The 24133-nt window shown below is 36.9% G+C and overlaps 1 protein-coding gene and 1 long non-coding RNA gene across 5 annotated transcripts in view; both read left to right on the plus strand.

Moving 5' to 3' along the window:
- Positions 1-24133, plus strand: part of lsamp (limbic system associated membrane protein) — a 741226-nt gene that overhangs the window by 346893 nt on the left and 370200 nt on the right. The window lies entirely within an intron of this gene.
- On the plus strand, positions 6230-9719 carry LOC146374122 (uncharacterized). Its single transcript, XR_014802233.1, has 2 exons — positions 6230-8873; positions 9462-9719. It is a non-coding gene; the product is annotated as an uncharacterized LOC146374122 (long non-coding RNA).

A 24133-nucleotide genomic window follows, 5' to 3' on the forward strand; every position in this document is an offset into this window, starting at 1 on the left:
GAAGGATGTGAAGAAGCCTACATCCACAGACGATCTGTGGTTAGTTCTCCAAGATGTTTGGAACAACCTACGAGTCGAGTTCCTTCAAAAACTGTGTGCAAGTGTACCTAGAAGAACCGATGCTGTTTTGAAGGCAAAGGGTGGTGACACCAAATGTTGATTTGATTTAGATTTCTCTTTTGTTCATTCACTGCACTTTGTTGATTGATGACCAGTGTTGGTCAAGTTACTTGAAAAAAGTAATCAGTAACTAATTACCGATTACTTCCCCAAAAAAGTAATCCTGTTACTTTACTGATTACTTATTTTCAAAAGTAATTAATTATTTAGTTACTTAGTTACTTAGTTACTTTTTAAAAACACAATTTACAACCTGAATAGGTGATAAAGCGATAGATCTTTCAGCCCAATTCTACTTTTTCTTCATAATCCATCATACAAAATGTAATCAAATGGAAAAGTCTCTTTTTAAAACTTGTTTTATTAGTTTTAACCTTTTAACTTTATGCATCAAGCAAAAATGTAATTATATGCAACATTCTCTGACTTGAAGAAATTAGTTTAACATTTAAACTTATTTTCTGCACATTCCAGCACATAATATATATATATTTTTTTGTGTTTACACTCACTCTTTCAAATAGATGCAAGTAAAACACAGCAGAAAATAAATAAAGTCAAAGACTCAGCGGTCCTGTTGCTGTATTTTCACCTGTAAAGCAGGAGTGGCGTACGCGGAGGTTTACCCTGGTGCAGGTGTGCCGCAGCGGTCAGTTGAAGAATCCGCGAGTTTCTCTGTGAGTTTCCCATTACGTGGTAGCGCACTCGGTGCTTGCTTGGAAGTTTAGGGGTTTTTTTTTTCGCTTTAAAAAGAAGTTTTCTTCCCACGCACAACGGACACTAATGTTTTTGTCACTTTTTATGGAATCAAACTCAAAATAAGGTCAGTACTTCCACGCTTTAAACGCTGCACGCTCATACTCTCTCCTGCACTCGATATATGATCCACTGTTGATCTGCACACAGCTGTTGTCACGAACGTCGCACTTGCTTACGTCACTGTCATGAGACATTCTCACAAAAAAATCACGGTTTTAGTAACGCAGTAACGCAGCGTTCCTACGGGAAAGTAACGGTAATCTAATTACCGTTTTTGCAATAGTAATCCCTTACTTTACTCGTTACCTGAAAAAAGTAATCAGATTACAGTAACGCGTTACCCATCTCTGTTGATGACAATAAATGATTAACACGTCTGATGATGTCCATGGGTTCCACACTTCAGGTAGTCATATATTTAAAATTCAGTGAGATTGTACAGTTACCTTTGACCTTATGAAAATTGCGTCTGTAAAAAGAAGTGTGTAATGAAAATAAACAAAAAAGAAAAGTTAATGCAGTGCTTTCACTGAAGCTGTTAAAACACAGCTGAACGTCTGCACCACTAATTGTTTGTTATGTGTAGATACAGATGAAACAATGACACAATTTAATATTTTATAACAACTTTGGGCCTAACTTTCACATCTGCTCCAGTTGTTCCTTCAGCCCTTGATACTTGGATTTTATATATATGCCGTATATAGACTGTGTGTATAAAAGTTTTAGATTTTATAAAACGAGTAAATGTTGCACACACTCAATTTATTCACTGACCTTGAGTTTTGAAAAAGGGTCTTTCAAACTAGATGTGACAGTCTTGCCAGAGCTTTCTTATTTTTTTAAGCCCATATAATAACAATTCATTGCTTTTGCTTCTTTCCATCTTTTTTTTTCTATTGCAAATATTTAGCCTTAGAGTCTATGTGGTTTATTGCAGATAGAATAGGCAGAGATTGGTGTTCGAGGGTCAGGAATCCTTTGAGACTTTGAGGGAAAGTGTCAGGAGGTGTGAAGAAGAGATTGCACAATGTCATGATAAAATAGTAAAAAGTGCAGCATATTCACTGGGTTTTATATTGCTTCACACAGAAGCCATCTCAGGTGCAGTGCCTTGATGTTTTAACGTTATTTTGCCCCTACAGATCTGACTTTTTTCAATGTTGTGGACATGTGAAAGTATTCATTTGACAATATGACTTTAACTTATTTTAATTGTACTGTATAGTAATGATCCATATGATTATGAAAATCATCTTGACTGTCTGGCACTTAAAGTTTCATCATTCAAAGTGCATGAACCTTACGGTGAGCAGCAATAATATGCACAAACATTTCAACACGTCATATAAAAGCTATTGAATGTTAAATTCTTTAGTCTTTCCCAGCTAGATATGTATGGGAAATATCAAGGGAAGAAAGCATTGGTACATTGGTACTCAAGTGAAATAAATGCTGGTGACACAAAGTGGGTGGAACACAGATAAACTTTCAGGTTGCAATGGAAGTGACAAGCAGTGAGAGATATGACCTAGTAGTAAATACATTAGAGTTACCGAGGTGCAACTGTGTGCAAGTGATCAGTGGTCACCGTGTGATGGATGAATTGCTTCCAGTGTGGGCGGAGCTTAAATGATTCTGTACTGAATGTGAATGAGAAACATGCAGTATCATGATGAAGAAGGAGCTGGAGTAAAAGCTGGAAGTTAGCTCTAATGATAGTTTTGTTTCCAATGCAGTATTTCGAATTTTGAACATTGAACAAACCCCTGAATTTTAAATGTGACTTTACAGTTGGCTACAGCAAAATAAGAAACACATTTCAACATGTTATCCCTTCCACCACCGGATTTGTAACCTCTCTTTGTCATCTACCTTCGACTGTGCTTCGCCACAGTCTGAAGCCTTTCGCTTCCTCAGCCTTGCTCCACAGTCCCGGAACTCATCCGATTTGGCTGCTCTGCTCTGGAATTTACTTTTTACTTGCTCAGATTAGTTTGCCAGTCTAGACTCTACATGGTTCAGCTAAGGTTTCCCGATTGCTCTACACAACCAGCAGCTGGCCCCAGTCATCCACTCTGTCTCATCTAAATATTCCATCACATTTAACCCTCCATAATTATTCATCTTATCAAACTGCAGTCCACTATATATTTATCGATCTGTCTCTTCTAGCTTGGGCTGTCTTGTGATATAGCAGTCTCGATAGCAAAATGTGTATAAAAAGATTTATTGCTGTCTGCATATTGTTTACACACATTTAGTCAATCAGACATGCTTCTTAATACTAATATCTGCGTTGCAGTGTTTTTTATTTACAGTTCTGTGGTGCAGCTTTCCAGCTGCTCTGCACAGCACACACTCCCTCCCTTCAGGTCCGAGCATCCTACTGAAATAGGAAGGCATGACTGATTGATGGAGAACAGCTGTGTGGGTCAGCCTCCCCTGACACCACACCCTAAACCCACTGCTCCACCCCTCCCCAGCAGCTGAGCCACAAACTACACCCCGCCACACCCAAGCTCTACTTTTTTGCCTTTTCTATATCAGTCCTTTCTATCCAACATTCAAACACATTCTGGTGTATGAATCGGAGAGTATTTGGGGGTTAGTATCTTGCCCAAGGATATTTGGCATGCAAACTGCCAGTTTGGATTCTCCACAGAGTGGAGCAGGAGTAGATAAAGATTTGACTCACCCCGATGGTAGTCCGCTCATTGTGTTCGCTACAAGGAATCAACTCTTAGAGCCAGCTCGTTTACGGACGACACATCGCTAACAGCTAAAATATTTCTACTTTGGATACTATACTAATAGAGGTTTACTTTGAGACAGGCTTAAAATGAAATGGTCTGGAGTTTATGTCACATTTCGCACACTACAGGTCAGAGAGTAGCTGGCCAGTCTTTATAGACCAGTCCATTGCTTCCATGCAGACTATGAGTTACTACAGTAACCTGTCACTGACCTTTCTCTAGGTCTTTGTAACTGGAACTTTTGCAGTCATTTTCCAAATGACTTCCATAAACCTCCAAACACACACTTGCAACTGTTTGGGGAATATTCATTTTTCCCTCATGACTGGTGGTTTCCAGATGGTCTGTAAGCCTGTGTGACTGATTCTGCATCGTCAACATGGCCAAAATGGCTGACAGGTTAATGTCACATGATTACTGGTCATATCAATCCAACACCTCAATAATTAAGCACACGATTTGATACTGAATTGTAAGAGGTTCAAAATGACTCCATCAGTTGTCACAGTTTGTCAAAATTCCCCACGCATTGGCAGTTCTACTGTTGCTTTTTTGCTTGTTTTTGTTGTTGTTTATTTTGTAGAATAGCACATAATTTTGTATATTTACTGTCTTTTGATTATTTATTGTTGTTTAAAAACAATCTGATTGTTGTATGCCACTAATGAAACAGTAATTCTCTAAAAAATGTGAACATCTGAGATGAAAATAAATAAAAGATAAATCAATAAGGACTTAATACAGTAGAAGAGTGGTGATTACACTGAAAGACTGCTTAGTACATTGATTTTCTTATTAGCCTTTTGTAACCTGGGAAATGGTTAGCCACACAGGACACAATTACTGGGGTTCTTAATGTGCAGTTTTATTGTCAATAACGACTGAATAAACCAAAAAAAAATGTCCTTTGACCTTTACTTTTGTCAAACAGCGGCCATATGGACTTGTACTGAACATCGACAGCACGAGAGGTAACGTGGCAAAGTAACAGAATAACCGATTAAACAAAGATGCGCCAATATAATACGAGGAATAAAAGAAATGAAATGAAATACAAAACACAAAAATACGGCAGTGGCCTCTGTCTGTGCAGAACAAAATACAAAGAACTAAATCACACAAGGCTCCTTTAAAAAAATGTGGAAGTGTTACATACATCTTTATAAACACTTACATTCCACAGAAATCTCAGCTCACTTGCAATACTGGAGCACACAGACGATCTCGCAACTTATCCCTTGCATGGAGAAAATGGCCGCTCCACGCTGCACATACAGGTCCTTTGCATCATACATTTAAGAAATACATCATCTTGTTAAAATACTGACGTTTTGCCACTGCACTACAATTATAACAATATGTTTCAATGAGTTATGTGCATATTTAACAATTCCTTACCAACAATTTAACTCCTTCACAACATTCCCGTTCCACATCCACAACAAAAAGAAAAGTAAACAGGAAGTCCCAAGATGCATTTCTTGTTAAGTGTTTTTTTTGGAAAACTGCAGTTAACCCTTAAGCACTGCCCCCCCCCAGTGACCACAATATGCAACTACACAAACCTATAAAATTAACAGCTTCAAGTGCACACAACATGCAGATAACCAAAGAAATAGCACAAGCAATAACATTAAATTACCCAATAACATTCTTGTCTTACCATACATGGAAACAAAGAAACAACATTTTAAGACCCCTTTTTGAACCTTAAATGGATATTTGGTTAACTGAAATGGAAAATATTATTATTAATTTACCACTCGGCTACACAATAAGTGTGTGTGCACACATACATAGACACAGACAACCACACCCATCCATCCACACACCCTCACACACACACTCATTCAAACCAATAAGCACCCAGTCAGTAATAAAAAGTAAAGCAAAAGTTTCTGAGCTCAAACCTACAATGCATGAAGTCAGCCGTCAGGATTTCTTGGGATAAAACACTGCATTTATATGCACACAGCTAACTACCTTTCTCCAGTGAGACCAGCCAAAATCCTTTTTTTACTCTGAACTGTAACAAATACAGTTAAACCAGGCAAGAGCCTCACATGAATCCACTTACACTCATGGGAAGTCCTATTCACATTCCCTCATTCATTCATCATTATCATATAACATGACACATCAGTTTTGCTATTCTTTGTATATAATTGCATGAAATAATACACATAAGCTAGCTTTAGTTATAACGCTAAAAGGCTGGCCTGACTGGCTGATTTATGTTCTGTTTACACTGAAACACATTTACCTGATAAACATAACCATGCTGTTAGCATTGCTTACAGAGAGAATATTACCTGGGGTGAAGTTTAAGGCAAAATCACTTCTTGACAAAGGGGATGAATTTAAATAATAACTGAAAACTGGGTTTACTGTACAAACGTGTTTCAATTGAATAACACAGTATGACCTGCCTTTGGGAGTCACGAGTGGTGGGAAAACCACAAGCCTTTCTGATGTCTCAAACCCTCTTCATGGTGCATACACCGTGGGACGGAGTTACAGGGTACCACCTTTGCAAACATCTTGTGCCCAGAAGTAGGTTAGTTGGTTGGATGGATGGATGGATGGATGGATGGATGGATAAATAGATCTTTATTTGTATAGAAGAATTTATTTGTACAGAAATTTGTATAGTAAGAAATTAGAATAAAAAATAAAGGGGAAAAAGAAAATATGAATATAGGCGTAAATATAGCATATATAAATAAGCAATGAAATTTACTCATTAATAAGATAAGGCAGCCAAATGTCTATACCACACAGTACAACTCTGTTGAACGAATCCAAGTGATAAATGATTTGATGTGGTATAATATGGGCATCCCTTGTACATTGGGTTTTTGGTGATATTACTGCAGAACTTTTGTGTTCTCAGTGTGCTACTGTCGGTAATTGTGGTGTCTTTATTGTTGTGGTTAGATTTGTCTGACAGTCACAACAAGGCACAAATAAAATTTCAATTTATAATAAGACTAGTGTAACAGTCTTATTTGCGATACAATGCGAAAATCTGCTGCTGTACAATAGACCACTGAGCAGTGAAGCTTACCTTAAGTTAATCTAGTATGTTCTCTGTGCGTCTTGTTAAAAGTACAGAGTAATTTCTAAAACAGTTGTTTCAAAAATGTGCTAAATGGACAGGTTAAAAAAAAATCCAGCTTTTAGCTTTAGCTACAGTTCTCCTCCTTCCTCCTGTGGTTCCTCAGAAGTGACCTTATTAACCCAACTCCACTTCACTACATTTAACACAGGCCAGGAAAATTACAGTTAGTTGCTGTGCTGACCCTCATATCCACCAGGATTGTTACCCTAACTTAAATGGGTGGCTGAAACCAGGCTGAGTTCAATGAAAAGACATGGCTGATAAAGTATTAAGAGGAATTTGCTGTGCTGAAATGACTTTCACTGTTCTGTCAAGCCTCTGGACATGCTGCATGTAAAACTCTTTAGACAATCAAATATGTGCCTTTGTGTTTTTTGTGTTGAAGTTGCTTATTTCTCATTCAGACGAAGGCTGACAGCGATTTTCTCTCCACAGATTATAACTTGATTCTCATTCTGCCTGCTCACTAACACAGATTCACTACACTGCAGGTGACTGGAGGCAAATTACACACAAAAGCCATGGCCAATAAATTTAGCTTTTCTGACAATGTTGGCCATGGCTAAAAGATCGATCTGTAATTATTAGGGGACTACAGCACACGGAGTATTTTCTGCCTGTGATTTTGAGTCTAACCAAGCCGCAGAGGGACAGCATTAATCATTCTGAGCAAAAATAAAACTCACATTTAGGCTTAAGTTTGCAGTATGAGAGACATTTGTTTTAGTTTTCTTTGTTGTTCGGCTTTGTTCATATCTGTTTGCATTTTCTTTATTGTAGAGTGTACGTGTATGCTGGTTTTTTATTTGCATTGTAATCACATAGGTAGCAGTGCCATCTCCATCTCCGTCTTCCTCTAACAGTACTTCATGCTAATTTAAGATGACTTCTCATTGGAAGAGCTTTCTAAAGGCGGACTAATTAGGTGAAAATAAATGTTACTAACCCCCAACACCACCACCTTTAGGAAAGCGCAAATCAATTTGTCTCTGTAACCAATTCTGAGGTTCCACAACAACATCAAGGATAACAAAATAAATGATCCATTAGAGTACATTTATTTGCGCTGTGGGCAGCTCTGCATCGGTTTGTAAAGCGGCTTGTCTACTAATCACAGGTTTAGCCATTTAATCTCCTCGCTTAAAAAAAACAAAGACACCCTGATTAATACCGGTGTTAAATTAATAAGCCGTATTCTTCTGAGGAATAGAATGAGAATCATTTCTTCTCCGTAAGGCAACATCATGCTTGACTTATACACGAGGGAGACCTTTGTGACCACATTTTTTAGTTTAATTATAAAACTATGGCAAAAATACAAGTAAAACATGTCAGTGTAGCTGGTATCTAGGACCTTTGAGCTTTACCGTTAGCTTCCTAACTGCCATGTTAGCTCTCCTGGTAGTAACCTGTGCACTGCTGGTGATATTTGGTGTAGTGAACAACATACGGTAGAACTAATTGTCACTGATACATCCATTGAGGCTTTTAAACGCAGCAATATCCAGTTCAAATACTGGACAATATATAATATTGGATTCATGCATCAATGCATTTGAAATCTGCAAAAATATGAGAGTACAAGTGCCACATTTTAGCAAAATTAGGAAACAAATGGATCAAATATCATATGCATTTTAACAGTATCAGAATTATATGCCAGGCTATCTAATGGGGATCAGATGTAAATCTTCCAGAAATGCAATGAGGAACTATGTGTCGGCTCCTACTGCTACCTCTCTTTATGGAGAGATGTTATATTAATAGTCACACAGCAAATTCAAAAGTGTTAAATGTTTTGGTGTTAGTAGTCTTCTTGCAAAAGTAGAGTTAATTTTACTCTAAGTAGAGTCACGTTCTTTTAATGTAACTCTGAGGTGTAAAATGATAGTAGTTAAAATCGAGTGTTAAAAATGAGTGTTTCTATTTCAAATCTGGAGGTGTTACAATGGAAACATTAACTCTTGACCTCTTAACTCTGAACTCCTAGAGGGGCTATGACACCAATAGAGTAAATTCACAGACTCCGCCCCCAGCACCATAGGCTCCAATCGAAGCTGAAGTGAAGCCGTTTCAGAACATTTTGCTCTACATATTTGAGTTGTTTGCCATGCTTGGTAAGTCATTTTTTCAAAGATTGTTCCAATTATTATTATTAGCTTTTACTTCAGTGGCTCTTTGGAGTTGAGACAAAGCTGTGTGAAAGGCATTAGCCATGTTGCTCGCTGATAGCATAATATTCTGTTTTAGCTAGCTGAAAGGTATTGTTTGCGGGCAAATACCACAGCCTTGAAAAAAGCTTGCATGTGAATTTTCAGTCATATTTTTGGTCAAATACATCTAAAACAATGTCTAGAATGTGAAATGTTGGTATAATGGTGCTACTTGAAGCCTGAAAACGATCTCCCATAAAAAAAAAAACGAGCACACAGCAGTAGCAGACGTCCTGACTGGGTTCTACGTTAGCATTTAGATCCCTCCAGAGTTTTGTGCACACGGTTTAGGTAAAAATGAAAAAGGTTGAGGTTTTACATTTAGTTCAGTATTACCTGTTGTTTGTGTCCTTGTCTTTTGGGAAAATACTTTACACAAGTAATGGCTCAAAAAGGATTCCTTTTTTTTTTTTTTTACTGTGCTGCAATTGATTACTGGATTATTTGTGCCATTAATTAGTGTCAACTAATTTTTATTCAATCTCCACATAGGATATGCTTGTGAAGATGGAATATGGGGGAGAGCAGAAGTGCGTTGAAGTTCCACAAAGTGATGAATGAAGGACATGCATATTGTATTGAAGAAATAAGTGATGAGAATGCTGTTATTTGCATTTACCAGCTCACCTATGTCAGACCTTTTGATAAACAAAATTCTAATGAAAGTGAGAACATGTACACTGTTACATCTTTCAGAAAATGTTTTGAAATTGTGGTGCACAGTTCAGAATAAATGTTTTTCAAAAACCATTGCGTCTTTTTAGTAAATGTTTATTTCCAAAAGAAATTTCTAGAAGTTCAGAACAGTAAAATTCCCGCTTTTTAGAATTAATTAGAAGATAACTCTTACGTAGTTAAACTAAAATACTCTTTTGAGAGTTAATATATAAACTCTTAACACCAAGTGTTAAATTAGCAACTCCAGACAGATTAGGTGTTTAACACTAAATCAGAGTTAATGTACCAACTCTCCAAAAAGAGTTAAATTAACACTCTCTGGTGTGGACCCATATAGACACTTTAATAGTGTTGAAATCAAATCCGACAGTGTTAATTTGGACATGCTGGATTTGCTGTGCACCTCGTAAAGGTGAATATCAGTTATTACTTGTGTCGTTTCCTCTGGCTGCCTAGTGTGTAACGTTTATTTTTCTTTCTTGCTACAGATTCATCCCCTTGCTCTCTTTCATCACACAGACACACAGATGGATTTTCCAATATAGCTTAGTTTCCTCATAAGGGATTATCATCAAACAAATATGAATGGTTTCTTAATTTTTCAACAGTAATGTGAACTTGGTCCCTACCTTGAAACACCATGAGAGCCAAAGAGGTGCTATTAAGAAAGCCCCTTGAAGTGGCAGGAGACTTGAATGTGTTTCATTTATAAAATAAAAGCTTCTAAGGTTTTGAACTCCAGTGTGGCAGGTTGGCTGTGATAGTAGCTTGCAACTGAAGGAGATGGTTTGGAAATTATACAAAGTGTATAAGTGAATCAGTTAAGATGTAAATGTTGTAATGTGACAAGACGTCGCTTTTTTTTAAGCGGCTTCTGTTAGCAGACAAGTTCTGTGGTACAGTTTTTATCCTTATGTGTCATAGAGGCAGGGCGACTAACTGGCTCCTGGTTACTTAAAATCAGATGCCTCTACAAGATAATGCAATAGTGAAATTAAAGCATTAACAGTTACTTTAATCCCTGATTTTCTAATGAACGCTGTCTCTTGATTTTAAAGTGGTTTCAGAAAATCTAAGTTTAAATAAATTGATAGTTTAAAATAAGATTATTAAGGTTTACACCATTTATCACAGGCAGAATTTCACAGAGGACAGATTTTATTTATTTATTTACTGGTTAAAAGATTAGCAGTACTTCTGTTCTCATTAGGAATCTAAAACAGGACCAGATTACAGATTTTTAAAAAAGAGGATTTAATGTTAAATTAGTCTTTAAGATGACTGGAGGAAAAGTGAAACTCTATGATTTAGAAAGCAGCACTTTTAACTTGAATATTAATTGCATGTCATCTTGGTCAATTTAAGATCCCAGATGTTTCACAGCAGGATAATGATGTGAAGATAATGACTTTAGATTTTTCTTCCCTCTGCCAAAGAACCATGTAAGGATTTGACTTGCAAACTAGTGAAGTGTGAAGAGGGGAATTTCAGATTATGTGGTTTTTGTTACAACTAACATCAGATCCATTCAATTTTAGTGTGTATTTTGCGGGAATAGCTGTTGTAGCTGTTGTACGTTTACATTTACAGCAGTAAAAAAGATTTAATTAAAAAGACGACCGAACAGAAGAGTTATAGGTCAGGAGTGTCAAGATCAAAATAACAGCAATGAATAAAGATTTCAGTGTTTCATCTGGAACAACTGAAGAGTTGTTTAAAGGGTGTAAAGAAGGCATTGTGTGTTTTCATTTCCTCACTGCGCTCTAATGCTGAGTATTAGTGAAAACAAGTCTAATTACAGCCTCATGCATACAAAGAATAACAAAGGTATAATTTCAGTAATTTTCCTTAAAAACACTACTGGGATAGACGTTTTTAATCACAGTCCCAAAGCACTTGGTTTGAATGCTGCATTTTAGTAAAGTGTGACACAGTCCTTGTCTAGATATGTAGAGCCCGTGGCCATGCGGAGGAATAAAGCAATCACAATCTGCGTACACTTTTTGATAAATGTAATTACGTGTCTGCTGTAAATGCCTTCAGGTTGTGTGCAGGGCTGCTGGTGTAATTCATTTTGTTTACCACTGTTTGTTTTGAAACTGATTTATTTATTTATTTTAGCTAGTGGATGAATGAGATAAATCTGTACAAGGCAGTTAGTGGATATAGAGACAGGGTCATAATCACGTAAACTGCCATATCTTTATATACACAAAAATATACAAGCTGGAAGGCATACACGATTATCTGCAGCACGTAATAAATCAGTCCTTTGAGCCTGATGTTCAATTAGCGTTGGTTTAGTGATATGATGGCTACTGCTTTAGAAAATTGGATGTTTTTTTACCATAGTTATGAGGCGATTTTTAGACTAATTCTATTCTATAGACTTGTATTCAGGTAACATTACCATGAGTGTCAGTGCAGTCGTAATCATAGAATAAAATTTAAAGACTGGAATTATAGTCTTTAATTATTCTAAACTCTTATTCCTTTAAAATCATTTGATTCATCAATGAGAATGTTCTTGTTCCTGCCTCAATAGTTTTGGTCAGCTAGGGCTTCTCTTTCCCAGGTGTGATTTCTTCCCACACTCCAAAGACAAGTATACATATTTATGTAGCCAGAAGGTTGTTTGCTCAAAGATGGGGATCCAGAACTGTGAATGTAGGAATGTTGGAATAATTTGGCAGATGGGAATGTGGCAGTGAACGAGAAGATTAAAATGCACGGCTATATCAAAAAATGGCATGATTGTATAGAAGGATCCCTAAACCATCCTTTGCAGATAATACAGACAAACGAAACACTTCATATTACAGGTTTGGTTAATCCATTTCCTCCTTGAAATATTAGAGTTCTGACACAACACATCACATTTATAGCCACCTCACCTGGTTGAAGCTGTGTGACTCTACATACTGTATTGCTTTAAAAGGCATTGCAAAAAAAAAAAAACAACACAAGATTTTAACCTGTGATCATCATATCAGATAGTAGTTTCAGTACTGTGATCAACTTGCACAAGCTTACATACTTTACAGTGTTCCATCTACGAATGAATCAGGCTGATGTTAAAAGCTTCAGGTTTCTGTAGCTCATATGAATAGGTGTACCAGAGGCAGCAGAGGGCATGTCTCGCTGTATCTAGAACAATACTTTATCATAACTAAGCAGTTGTCTATCCATTAAAAAAGATCTAATATACATTGAACATAATGTATTTAAATTGGGCTTTTTAGATCAGTAATTTTTATAACTCCCTATTTTCAGTTCACTGCACAAAATGGATGTTAATCTGGGGGAGATTCTTCAGATTATGTATTCTGATCAAAGGTGACTGACTGAGTGTTTGATGTTTTCATGGTGTCCATTACGACTGTGTTAATAACTCATTACAACAGCCTTTTATATCTTAAGCTACACTGAATAAGGAATGACTTTCCTTTATTGCTCTCAAGAAGAGAGCGAGAGGAAGTGATTGATTGAGTAATTTCAGCAAAGGGGAGTGAAATCCTCTTGTGATTTAAATTAGATGATCAGAGGCCCCAATCTACTAAGTGTGGCGTTTATTTATGTTTCTAATCTTGAAAATACTTTCAATGTTTTCAAGTGTATAAGTATGCTTTAATGTTGAATCATTTATTATAGAGACGATTTTATGGTCTTGACACCAGGTCTGCCACACATCTGAATCTGAAATAATCAGAAGACTATTGTAATTAATTTGGCTCATTCATGCTCTTTGATCAACAGCTCGTTCTTCGTGTGCAGACTAAACGACGGCCAGGGTTTGCATTTTGCTTGGTTTATCTGTGCATTGGAACAAAGTTTCATATCACATCTATGCATGCTTTTTAATAACTTTTAAAGTTATAACATGATGCTTAATTTTGGTACCAAATAATATAATTACCATCTCATTAAGAGGAAGACCACATGGATGTATTACTTGGAGGATATACAGAGTTGGTGTGACAGAGGAGGAGGTTGGAGATGAGGTGAGATGGAAGCAGGTGATCCACTGTGCCAACCCCTAAAGGGAGAAACCAAAAGAACAAGAAGATTAAAATTAAAAAAGAATACATTCTAAATAAATCCATCTCCTTATATTGATTTTAGACCGAAAATGACAGTTTTTCACGTCTTTAATATAAGCTTCACATTCAAATGTGATTATTTCTTCTGTTAAGAGTCATTCATTTGCTTCTCTCTCTCTCTCTCACACACACACACACACACACACGCACACACACACAGCCACACAAATCCGCTCACGCCACAGTAGAATTGCCCTGGGGACATTACACCATTGGGACATGTATGTTCCACGGTGCCAAATGAGCTCTCAGAAGCAAAAAGTGTGTCAGTCATTGCTTGGCTCAGGAGGCTGTGGACTGCACAGAGCTCATATTCTATCAAAGCTGAGCTGAGATCAGAAATGCCTTTGATTTAAAGAAGGAACATTCACACGAACATGCATAGCTACAAATTTAGTATGGTAGGATGTCCTACAGTGTGTTTGATGTAAGTTGCTTTGAACCAGTTTTTCGTCCAAAAACAAAAACACTTTCCAATTTGATTATCTTTAATAAAACTGTGATGGAGACCAAGGTAAGACGTGAGATTGGAACAGCGATAAAGTAGATGAGATATTAGGGCAGAGTTTTTTCTTTTTACATATGTGAATAATACCTCCAGGTGCAGCTACTATTTTTTTTTCCATCTTGTGATTAATTTGGCCATTAATTTGATACCATATCGCTCACAGACCTTTTAGAGGCCAAGTCCAGCTGCTATTAGAGAATGCGGATTATCCTCCAGAATCAGAACCAATCATCATCAGCTATGCCACCCAGTTATCAAGTAATGCACCATCATGTTAAGCACTTTGGTCAGCACTTGCTGTTTCAATGCACTCTGTAAATAAAGCTGGCTTGGCTTCATTTCACCAAAGCTCAGGTCGTCAAATACAAAAAAAAAGCCTGGAAAACCATTTTTGAAAGCAAAAACCCCAGATTTGTGTTGCACGACACTGAATCAGTGTCAAAAACATAATGTATTACTGATTTTTTAGACTGAGGTGGTTATTAAGTGTAGCTACAGCAGGTACATGGCTACTACATTTTAGAAGGGAGCTGCTGTTAAACTAAATGTTCAACTGTTACTTTGAGTGCTAGAAAGGACGGTTAACTGGATAGAAAGCCCTGATTTTATATGTCTGACTGGTTTAACAGATTAGGATGTTTTCCGTGTACATTTTGCTAGTTGTGTTAATGTGAAGCTGATCAATAATATTGGCAGCACTGCTGTTAAATAGCTCCAATTGTCTTTCAGTTTTGACACAATCCTACATGCCTGTAAGTTAAAGTAGTTTTTTTAAGCTTTTTTGAAAAAAGAAAAACATTAAATTCAGCGTAAAATAAATTTTATATCTTCTAATAATGTTGATGGCATAGACCTTTCCAAGCTCTTTATTTTTAAGAATAGAAAAACTCTAATATTTATGTTTTTTTATTTATTGGACACTAAAATAAAGTATTCACAGTCTTTTTTAATATTAAATTGCAAGCCTTCCTCTAACCCTAACCCCCTTTTCTTTTTCCATTTAAGTACTTTATATTTTCCATGCCCAGCTACTACTCAGGTAATGAGCTCATAACCTCTTTGTGGAAACAGATTCATGTCTCTAGGTTATTACTGACTTGTGACTTTATTGTTGAACTTCTGTTTTAGTTAACTATCCATGTTCCACATCATGATATGGGTATAGTGATTTGCTGAGATTTGTTTTCTTCTTCTTTTTTACTCAGAGTGCGGGAGACATTTCTTGCCATCAAGTGTGAAAATTAATTACAAAGTGGAGCAAAATTGGTCTAATGCTACCAACACACTCCACTCAGCAGCACTCCCTCTGAATGCTGCAATGTAAAACAGTTTCTTTTACAGATGTACACATACTGTGTGGCCGTTGCACTCTGGTGCTATTGACTTTTGGAACTTTTGGTTGTCAGTTAAGTGCTTTAATGGCTATTTGTAAAAATACGACTGTGGTTCCCAGCCTATCTGACCCACAGCTGAATGCATGCAGCTCTTCAAGAGTATTGATTTATAACCTCATTACTTTTATTTTTATTATTATTTTGCCCAGCTCTGTAGTTAGCATCTATTTGTGATCACTATATTACATTTTACATATGTCTCCACATTACCAAAAGCACTCTCTATATACAAGCTACCTACTCTGTAATTACACTGGCAAAGTGCTCTGAGCTGATTGCTATCTTTGGGATGGTCATAAACACAGTGCTGAGATTCTTGATACTGTAATTTTTAACACATGGAAAATGAATGAAGTCTTGACCTGATTTGGTTCTAGATTTAAAAAAAAAATATATCAAAAGATCACATGAGTTATAACCCTCAATAAACCGCAAAATGTGGGGTGTGGTGGGGCTTTCCAGATTATGGACCTTATAATGTTTTTATAACATTTTCTCGCTACGTAAGCTCAAAATTCCTGTGCCACCCTAGAAGCAACCATAAAGGGATCTAATAGACCGAAATAGACGAAGAGTTCCAGAAAGTGCTGATAAAAATAACAAGAATAAACTCCATTATCTTTGATCCAGTTTGGATCTAGTACTGCTTAACTTGATTTCTCAGTAGGGTGAAAGAGGCAGGGATTAATTCAGAGCTTAGTGGACCAGAGTCAGGCCTGTGCATTCCTAGGTGAGATGTCCTCCAGTGGGATAAATGCACAGCTATTGGTCCACACTCTCTGGAGGACAGAGAATGAGATGAATGAATCTTAATATAAAGGCTGTGAAAGAAAGAGGCGATTTTATAATTGGCATATGCACTTGTTTGCGTCTGCTTTTCCTGTACTTAGAGATTAAAATACCAGTGTAGTTAGACAAGCGCACCACTTTATTCTGTATGTGTAAAATAGTAAATGTCTTTTTTAGCACCGTTCCATCATACAATTTTGCCATCACAGGTAAAGGCTACCAAGAAGCTTAATGATACCTGTTTTAGCCCAGGAGCCCTGGCTGTAACAGCAGGTTATACAGAGCAACAGTTAGAAAAGCTGGACTTGCTCATCTTCAAATAAAGGCACTCTTAACTGTGCAAATTTAGCCCTCTTTGACTTCAGAGGTGTGTGATTTAAGTAAAATGTTGTGTAGCACTAAAATTTTGTCATGAAAGCCGCACATTAATGCTGCACAGATAAAAAAAAATATTTTCATAATCAGTTTAACATTTTTATTTTCACCAAAGGGAAATCGCCTTGTGTCTTTTTCAGTTCACCTTGGACCCATCTGTTATGCTGAGTAGCATCTCTGATAGCCTATTTGTTAAGAAGTAAAGTAAAATAAAATTAAATAGAGTAATATAAATACCCAACTGCAATATTTGAGATACTTCAATAGGAGTCTAACAAATTGAATATCTTCTCTTGCTATGGCCTCAGAAATGAGAACATAATTGAATGAACCCTCACAATATCTGCAAAACCTCCAAAAGCTCCATGATTAAGGGATCTATCGCTGTTTTATTGAGTTATACTATGTCACATGTGTCTAAAAAATAAAGTGGTGATTTGGTAGATCTGCTGGCTATGATTTATTTATATTTATGCTTGTGATGTATTAACACTTCTCCATGGCTGTCTTCATATGCTGCACATGTCAATGTTTGTTTTCTTTAGCTCAGCAGGCCACGATTTCATGATTTATGGTGGTGTCAAGCCAATATCTCTCCCGTGGCCCTGGCCTGGTGCTATTCCCTCTCTCAGACTATTTTCACAAAAAACATTCATGGTTTTATTTCTTTGAATCCCTCTTTGTGTATTCCCCAATTGATTGTAGTGTTGTCCAGCAGAACTGCACAACACTTGACAAATAACTATCCCGTGTAAATCACTCATTCGGTGATGATGATATTTCCTTTTATTTACACACAGATTGAGATATGAGGACACTTGCATACCCCACAGTAGCTACTATCGGGTAACTAACATGAACGTTAGTTATGTAATGGTAAATTAAGCATTTGTATAATGTTAGCTACTGCAGACAGTTTAGCCTATGTGACAGATTTGATATCAAAACAGCAATGCCAGCTCTCTTATCATTTATTCCAACATAACATAAGTAGGATACTTTTTTGAATTTGGCCAATGTGAGCTGAAATTAATTTACATTGAATTCCTTAAACAGACTTGGATGTCAGACGTTTAGGTTCTTTGCTTAACTGGTAGTATTTCCTCCATTGGCCTGTAGCATAATATCATTTGAAAAATCTATTATCAACACACGGTCATTCACCTTGAACATAAACTATTCTCTTACCTGACATATTGCCTTTCTTATCAATGAATCAAACTAACTGAGTGAAGCTATTCTGGCAGCTGCAGGAGTCATTATCTTCCACGTGTAGTTTTTCCTTTGCTTGTAGGAATCCTTCTTCCCCATCTAAGGATAGACGCGTTCACTCGTAACCATATGCTGCACAGGGAGGATTGCAGACCTCTTATACAGATCCTACAGTATCTATGGTTTGTATATGCAGAAATCTGGTATAGAAAAGATATTTTAAGTACTTTGAACAAGTGAGTGTAGGCCCAAAAGCATTATCTCAAGCCATCTATATGTCCAATTTATATATATGCATATAAAAAGAAAACACAAGCTTGTATTTCTTGTTGGCCTGGATTAAAAGGAAGCCCTGATGAATGGTGAATGGACAACTATTGACTGTTGGACATTTCAAACACAGGCTATTACAAACACAGAGCTGTGTAGTGTGAAATTGCCAAGTGATGTAGTTTAACTTCGCATTGACTTTGGAACCAGTGTCCACAGTGGCTCAATCATCCATGCAGGCAGTGAAACCTCACAGAAGACATTTGTTGCCTAGTGTGAATGCTCCTTAACACACTTCCAGTCATTAAATTGAGATTGAGTTTTTCCACTCCCGTATTTAAACCAGGAAATTATCAGTGATCAGATAGTACTTCTAAACAACAGGCTGAAAAAGCTGGCCAGCTATCTGCATGCTGTTATTCTATTTCTTTCAGTGACAAATGCAAATTGTAGAGAATAACAAGTGGGTAGTGAAGACAGTAAGGGTGGATCAAAGTGAGGCAGGGAAGCAATTGTTGTGGCACCATCAAAGGTTGTGTCAACAGTTTGCCACGATTATATGAAATTCGGGTGTCATCCATTTCTTTTCAGTGGCTTCTTTATTCTCGGTTAGTAATATTCAGAAACTATTGCATACACATGGCTCAATGTTTCTAAAACCATACGTGGTTTAGCCTAATAATGTTATCAGATTTGCTTCTGCAAATACACATCCGAAGAGTGATGAGTGCTGATGAGCATTGCAGTGGCAGCTGTTTTGTTCAATGACACCAATTCTAATCAATGACTGGATAGTGCTGTGTTCATGTCAAGTCTGCTCAGGCTGTAAATCCATGCAGCCAAGTGGGTAAAGAAATGAAAACATCCACATGAGTCTCCCAGTTGGTGACATTAGTGATTTATGACAAGGACTACAGAGGAGTCGCCTGCTTTAATCATGGCTGAAAAGTACTGCTGTGTTAGATACAGCTCCAGTATTAATACAAACAGAACAGTTGAGATAATACTCCTTGTTTTCACTTTTTAACCAGCTGTTAAATGCACCTGCAGTGCTGTAAATAATAAGTAGTAAAGTTAGGGGAAACTTTTTTTGTTTTTTGTTCTTGCAGTTCTGTTGGCAGTGAATTCTGAATTCCTGAACATGCACTGCATTGTAGCGAATTGGTTTAAATTTTCTATTATAGATCTTCTATAGCATAAAAGGAATCGCTTATTGGTGTCTTTTGTCCTTCATGGAGTCAAACATGAAGTACAAAAGTAAAGTAAAGGCATAGTCTTACCGATAACCCCTAGTTTAGTGCCATCAGTGTTACATGCTCTTTAGAAGTTTTCCTTTGGTAAATTATCAGTAAAAAGTGTCAATTTTCCTCCTCCAGGTTCTACTGTTCATCTTACTACCGCACAAAAGACAGTTGGTTTTGGTGCCAAACAATAACAAATACTGTGGCATGCTACTTTGAATTCAGCACAAACACTACTTTTTATATAGAACTGTTCATCACAGTTTAATGGAAGGCTCTTCTTTTTTTTGCCAGATCGTTTTCAATAAAATACTAATTGGATGAGAAGTCCTTTTTGTATATTTAAGTCTTTATTTAATTGGTCAATTAGCTTACCGAATCTATCATAAACTTTAGGTACTCAGCCACAAAACAAGTCTGACTTCTAGCAACTTGTTCTCACAACCTGCTGTCATCATTTAGTTGAGGACCATTTCACTTTTCAATGGTTAGTCACAAATGAGTGCAGTCATGCCTGTTTTTTTCACTAAGCAGTATTTGCAATTCTAAATTAAAAATGAGGAATTTATCTTTATCAGAAGAAAAAAAACACAATTAAATACGCATACATCTGGCTTGTGTATGGTGGTGTTGCACGGAGGGGCATATAAATTGCTTTTGAAGCAATTTGAAATATGCTGTTTTCTGTCTAGGTGTTGGACTGTCATTTGCATAGAAATGTGGCTAATGGATAGTCTGGTTTTCAGATTCTGTTGCTGTGTGAACTAAGGAGGCACATTTGGCTGGACTTTTAATTCCTTAGTATGGCGCTGAAGGTCTTTTGTTTCAACACTGGTGCACATTAGGATGCAAGGCTTGTTGTAATGACTAGGAAGTCATCTCTTGCCAAAACCCCTACTACCCTACTCTTTTCTTATGCAATACTAAGAAATCTACTGATTAGCAGTCTGTTAGCTGAATGTGCTATTATTTGATGTACTGCCAGTCCTCATTTGACAGATCTATCTATCTATCTATCTATCTATCTATCTGCCTGCCTTTTTTGCTCTGTATTCCTTTTTCTTCTGAGTGTTAATAGTGCAGTGTAACCTTGAATGTGTCTCCAGTATAGAAACATGAACTACTTTCCTATTCAGAGTGTGTGTGCTGCAGTAATGTCTGTCACAGACCATTTCCCTCTAGAATAGAAAATGCCAGCTGACACACAGCTCGGCATTAACTGCGCTGTATGTCAGTGTGTTGACTCTGTGTATGCGTGTTCTATTCTCACCCATTTCAAACATCCACATTTCTGTAATTTGGGCCTATAATGAAATGAAAATATTATTATTGTTTTTTTTATCCTAGTCTTTAGTTAATAATAATTTGTAGATACATGACATATAGAGATTGGTATATCAAGCATAGGAAATTTGGAAGTTGTTAAAATGCTGAGTGGGGTCAATACAGCACAGCCTGAACGCTTTTGGACAAAGTTTCATGTAATTTCTTCAAATAGTCTCCAAGAACACTTGTGTCATAAGGAAAACCCAGAGCTCTTATTTGGATGTTGGCTTCTTCTTGCTCCATTTTTTTGTCTAGATAATCGCACACTATTTCAATAATGTTGCGGTACGGGTCTGGGTGGCCAATCAATGACTCATTGTGTTCTATTAGATGTTTTTCTAACCATTCGCACTGTATTTGGGATCATTGTAATGCGGAAAAATGAAGCCCTTGCCAATCGGACACAAGCATGGTGGATCCAAACCTGATGGGGCTTTTTCCTGCATTTATACTTCCATCAATTTTAACAAGATCTCGGACACCACTGACTGAAATGTAGCTTCGAGCCATGGCGGAGGACTTCACCATGCTTTACTAGCTGTAGCTGTACACACTCACTGTTGGACCACTCTCCTACATATTGATGAGAATGAGGAATTTGGATTCATGTCTCCATAAGACCTTTTGCCACTGAGTTATTGCTTAACTTTGCATATCATAGCCTTTTCTCACTGAGGTTTCAGTAAACAGTAGATAGAACAACTGACGGGCCAGCTGGATCTGTCAGACCCTGTGTCAGGCCTGTCCTGTTTCTTAAAAACATGCTTTACATATGCTGTTCTTCTGGATGAAATAGTAGACTGTTTTTAGGCCTGACACTTCTTGTGTCCCCACTTGTCCAATTTCCTTAAATTTTTAAAGGACTTAGCTCACATCATATAAAGACAGATCAGGTTTTCACATAATAACTCTTTGGGAATTTCCTTCTTGTTTCAATAATACTATTCCTTCCTATCAAACTGTTTGCTCTTTGGCTTTTTTCCAGCTTTTGCAACAGGCTTTTTGTAACAAAGTGTCTAAAGATAAAATTTAAGACTGGTTCTTTGGTGAGTATTGTGTATAGACACACCACCCGTTCATCTATTTGTTTTGGTGCCTTTTTTAGTCATAGATCATTGTTAAGTGTCTTAACAAAGAAAGAAAGAAAACAAAGTGTTCCTCTGAAATTGGTCACGTCAAGTCTAGTTCATTAGGAAAAACATATTAAGAATGAGTGACAACACATACTGTGTTTTGTGTACGGATATTTTTCTCCTACTTCTGCAGGTGTATAAGCATAAGCTGAAATTCTGTAAAAGTACTCTAAACTTGCAGTTGTGTACATATTCTTGGTTGCTTTGAACCACTGGGTGTTGCATGATATTACATTATGCTGAGAGGTGTTTTTTTGCCTACTCTATTTGTAAGAGTGATGACTGGACTTTCACTGACTGCTCATGTCCTCTAGTGGCTTCTTGACAGTCAGATCACATTAAAGTACACTGTTAGTGTCTACCTGTGTGCTGTGAATAAGGTGACAGTGGACTGCACTGTCCCAAACAAATCACCCGTCAAAGTATTTTCACTCTGATTATGACAATATTTTAGTGTGTTTTCTTCACATAACTTATGTGCAATTAACATGCCAGGATGTTTAAATAAACTAACACTAATACACACAAGGGGAGACTGCCTTGTGTCGTGCATTACCTGTGTATATCAACTTTAGACTGCCATTTATACAGTGATAAAAATAGATTCTGCCTCTTGGGTTTAAACATAAGAAATTCCACCCACCCTATTCCTCACTTCATTCTATTTAACATATACTTAAGCTGAGCCATCTAAAATGCCATTTCAGAGGTCCAGTGGTCTATATTAGACTTATAAATCCTTTCCATTAGGAACAGTCTGTGTGAGGAGAGGATATAAAATCTCCCTACAGCACCTTATCTGACACATTGAATGTCATTTTAATCAGTCAGTCATAGTCTAAGCCCACCCCACCCTCTTTAACCTCTTATCCCATACTTTTTTTTTTGGTTCCTTTATTCTTCTGTCTTTCACTTTAAATGCAAAACCAATTTAGGAATATATTGCTCTGCCAGACACCATATTAACTCATCTTCATATGGGCACTTTTGGCCTGTAGTATTTTTCTCAGTCTGATTTGCTCAGTGCAGAAACTTTGGTGAGATCTACCTTGATCTTCCTTTCAGTTTCTCAACAAAATACACCTACTTTTTGCTTCAGTTAGCTTATATGAAATTATAATCAAAGCACTGAAAAGTAAGAAAAAAAGTGGTGAAACAGCTGCAGCTTGGAGAGAGGCTAACCCTAAGCAGGGACCTGTGGGCCTGAAAGAGAACGCAAACATAGAAATCCTGAAAAATGCAATTTCTTGGTGCTTTATATGTGTGATGCACCTATACAGATACAAGTTCCTAACCAAGTTTGATCACATTAGGTGAGAATGTTGAACTTTACACTCTATGTAATAATAATAATAATATGGTGTCATTAGTCTGGTCATATTGTTAAAACAGAGGCTTCAAAATTGAACTTTGCAAAATAATTGAATATACTGTATAAACAACAGAGACATGCACACCTTTTAAGTAGAGTCTATGATTGGGCTTCCTGCACCACAAAAGCAACATAAGAAATTGCATTATCAACCCAGTCAGAATCCTACGTATACTTTATTAATTTAACTTCTATTTAGATACATAAAATTCTCTTATTTTTGTTTCCAGAAGCATCTTATCCTGTAGTGAATTTTGACATTGTGATTCAATGAAACGCAGCAGTGTACAGAAACATTACAATATTCAGATAGGAACTTATCGCAGGGCTTTGTGTGCAACTGCAGTTGTATTTTTATTGAGTTTGCTGTCCTTTCAAGACTTGAGAGTGTACTTTGGCTCAGAAATGATGTCAGCAGCTTTAGTGGTTACTCAAACGTATTTTACCATTCATTGATCATTTAAAGGTGTGTTCAAAAAAAAAAAACATGTGACATTGAGAATTATTTGTCTCTTATGTCCTTCATAAGCTCATTTATATGAACAGGTTGAACGCATTGAGTTCCATTTTAAAAAAGCAGTCCAAAAGCAGTTATAAACAGTATAAGCAGTATATAAAAAGGACTCTTAGTTGTCGAAATTTCCACCTATAATTATTTGGATATCATCATGTAACAGTGAATGTGTGGTCTGCTCAAGGTAAACAGAATGCCCACTTGGCCAAAAGCTAACAGGCTTTGTGTCCGGCAGTGCCAAGCCCAAAATGT

This window comes from Perissodus microlepis, chromosome 14 (assembly GCF_051167445.1).
Source record: "Perissodus microlepis isolate ML-2025 ecotype Zambia chromosome 14, ASM5116744v1, whole genome shotgun sequence".
Lineage (NCBI taxonomy): Eukaryota > Metazoa > Chordata > Actinopteri > Cichliformes > Cichlidae > Perissodus > Perissodus microlepis.